The sequence below is a fragment of the Petaurus breviceps genome, unplaced genomic scaffold (assembly GCF_028583685.1).
Source record: "Petaurus breviceps papuanus isolate PSGF00001 unplaced genomic scaffold, PetGlider_PUasm1.0 78, whole genome shotgun sequence".
NCBI lineage: Eukaryota > Metazoa > Chordata > Mammalia > Diprotodontia > Petauridae > Petaurus > Petaurus breviceps.
The window spans coordinates 2,382,795-2,386,173 of record NW_027186502.1 but is presented as its reverse complement, the minus strand read 5'-3'; the positions used below and the strand labels follow the sequence as shown (position 1 = coordinate 2,386,173).

Here is a 3,379-nt window from a genome sequence, read left to right as displayed (position 1 = left end):
AAAAAAAAAAAAAAAAAAAAAAAAAAAGAAAAGAGAATCTCTTTTTCTTTCTTCAACTTTCTGCTACACTTGGAAGTTCTGTCTGGTGACTGAACTCATAGAAACTTTTTTAGTTTTCTTGGTTCAGATCCTCACACACTGATACCAATCCCAGACACTTATAACTATCACTGAGGGGAGGGAGGCCTCCTGTTCACACCTTACTAACCCATTGGAGAGCAGGGATAAGGACCCACAGATCCAGACTAACAGGAACTTGTTTAAGGCTGAAGAGATTGATTCCATGGCCTCCTACCTCTCACCTCCACCCCAGAACCTTTTCTCTTATTCTGCAGCCTCCATCCTCCAAACTCTCTGCCTTGCTATTCAAGAAGCGATCAGTTTGGTTGGAAAAGAAAGGTAATTTGGAATCAGGTGGTTAAGGCAATGCTAATTTTCTGATATTATACCCATTTCCACTCTGGTGAGGTAAGAATGGGAGCTCTGTTTGGTGTGCTCCACATACAGAAGGAGCCATGACTCCTGTCTGACAGAATTCCAAGAATGCCTTACCTATGCTAAGGGACTTCAATTGATTTCAGAGACATTTTAGAAGAGGACTGGAGGAAGGTGAAGCATGAACTTTTAAATGGTAGACTGGAGCCCTGAAGCCCCAGTGGAAGCAGATCCATTATTAAGACCCTTGATTTCCCAGCACTTGGAATTCTAGACACTGCTGAGAGTGGACCTCACTATGGTGAGATTTCTCTTTTGGTTTGTACTGTGTTTTATATTGATCCCAGAAGTTCTTTTACTATCATGTCTATTTGGTCTGTTCTGATCTGTGTGACTTCCCTGACTTCTGCTGTTTTGCTTGGATAAATGTTTTACTTGCTATTCAGTCTTCCTGGTGGTCTTTTGTGTAATGAGTGTTTGTTGGGAAAGGGCCAAAGGGGCTAAGCTGGTGGGTGTAAACTAATGGCTCCATTTTCTTTTTGACAGTGGCCAGGAAAGCAGCTTCCTTTTGAACTCCTTAGAATTATATTGCTAGCAAGTAGAAATAATTGCAGTCTAATATACTTCTCAGAAACTAGAAGAGAGATTGTCCAGCCTTTGTCATCTTGATTCTAAGCTGCCCCTCCCCTTAGTTAGGTGGCTAGAGAAGTCTAACCCTTCTATTATTATCCCCAAAGCAGGAAGCATGTCCCCTTAGAGACAGACAAGACAAGATAGGATCTCAGCTTATATCTTAATATATTTAAATAGCCTCACATACATATCTATCTTATACTGACTGCCACTGCCACTCATGCTAGCAATGGGCAGAAATAGTAGTCTTCAACGATTGTGGAAACTTCTCCTGTTTTGTTCACAGAGGGAGATTTGGTTTGTAACAGCAGCCTAGGGCTCATATGCATGCCAGAGACCTTTTAATCTGAGAGACATACACAGAGACTCTCAAGTGATCTTCCAAGGTTATCGATCAGAGGAGTTTTGTATTAAATTACCATTCCTCATTTGGTGATGTCACTTCACAGTTACTATTCCCAAAACATGTTCAACAATAAAGAGATGCTTCCCCATACACACTACAGACAACCAGACACAGGTTCTTTCTCTCATTCCTGACAGTCTACAAGCATCTTTATATTATTTTTGACTCTGGAGAGAGTCAAAGGCTCCCACTGTTCACTGCTAGGTTGGCATTGGCAAGCTCAGAAAGGAAAGTTGCAACAATATTTTCATTATTTGCTCTTGGATTCAGACTTGTGGACATTTGGCAGTGCACACTCATTCCAGGCAAAGGATTGGCACAGATGATGTGACTGAGGAAGAATTTTTTTTTTCCTGAAGCCAAATGTGGGGAAAAAAATCCATTTGACTATTTCTTTCCCTGAAATAGCAGGAACAAGAGAGGAAAAAAATACCCGAAACCAAAGATCTTATAAAGAAATGAGGTTTCTTTTAATTAAAAAAAATATTTTGGCTTTAAATGATATCATACTACAAAGGTTTTTGGTAATATAAATTAATTTGTAGGCTGGATGTGTATATGGATTCTAAAACCATAATCAGAGATTTCCTGAAGCAATTTATTAAAGAACGCTGTGCCTGGGAGTAAAGGTCTAATTAAATACATGATTCAGATATACTAAGGGCCACAGTAAATATTCTGGAGACTGCCTAAAGGGACAAGCTGGGAAAAGAATCGTCGGTTTACACTGTGGATCTGTATTTGCCTTCAAGACTCGGTGTGGGGGAGGGCATGTAGTACTCTATTTTTGCCTCTTGGATGCCCACATAGCAAATGCATCCTGAGTTCCCCTCAGGCACACATTCTCATGGCAACCTAAACAGAGATCCAGGAGAGCTCATCCGGAATGAATGATTATAAAAATAATAACAAGGATGGCATTTAAAGATGGCTAAATGTTCTATGTGTAGTACCTTATTTAAGCCTCACAACAATCCCGTGAGGGGGGCACTGCAGTTATTATCCTTCCCGTTTTCTGTGTAAGGAAGGTGAAGCTTAGAGAGGCAGCGACCTGCCCATAGACATAACGCTAAGTGTCAGAGATGATCTTATGTACGTATGTACGTGCATGTGAATGTACTTGTATATATGTTTAGATATACATATGCCTATATATCTCTATGTCTATACACACACACATAAATCCCTTCTCTCTCTTTCTTCCCACATACATACATATACAGATGAGGAAAATGACCAAGACTCCACTCTTCCTCCCTTCATTCCAAACTTTCTCTGTATCCCATATGCCCCAGAAAATCTTCCAAAACTGGGTTAATTGTATCAAATTTCTCATGTCACTTTTCCTTCTCTCAGTCCTTCACTTCATTCCCACCATCATTGTGGTTCACAGTGTCTTGACTACTTCTTATGACATCCATATTATCTTATAATCTGAAAAGTAAAAAATAGGTAAAGTTGAGAGGAAGGTCTGGGAGGAAGAGGAAAAATGGAATTTTAAAAAGTGTAGCTCTGGATGTGTGTGTGTGTGTGTGTGTGTGTGTTGGGGTGGGGGGGTGCTGAAGCCCCAGGTACTAAAAATGAACTCTATAATTTTTCTAGGAATTGAGATCAACCATACTGGCCTAGAGTTTTCAAATTCTATTCTTTTCATGTTTAAAAAAAGTCAGAATATTTATCTTTTTAAAAAATTCTGTGGCACCTAGGATACGGCAGTGGAGTGCCCTAGAGATAAGTGAAGTCTGCTACCAGTACTATATATCATGCCTCTATGACTGGCTTGTGATCTCCCCAAACTCTTCATCTCTTTTTTTTTTTTCCTCTCTAGGCCATTTGTAGTATAGGCACACCTGTTTTTAGTGTGGTTCACAGATACTGTATTTTTTTTGCCTTTTTTTTTTTTTG

General features: G+C 39.7%; 1 protein-coding gene across 3 annotated transcripts in view; it reads left to right on the top strand.

The window, feature by feature from the left end:
• The first annotated feature begins 242 nt into the window (after window positions 1-242).
• Window positions 243-3,379, top strand: part of KCNA6 (potassium voltage-gated channel subfamily A member 6) — a 45,636-nt gene continuing 42,499 nt past the window's right edge. For 2 of the 3 annotated variants that reach the window (XR_011172048.1, XR_011172047.1), the window contains exon 1: window positions 243-736. The gene's annotated coding sequence lies outside the window, so the exon portion shown is untranslated. The remainder of the gene's footprint in view (window positions 737-3,379) is intronic. The other variant, XR_011172049.1, reaches the window with a different exon arrangement.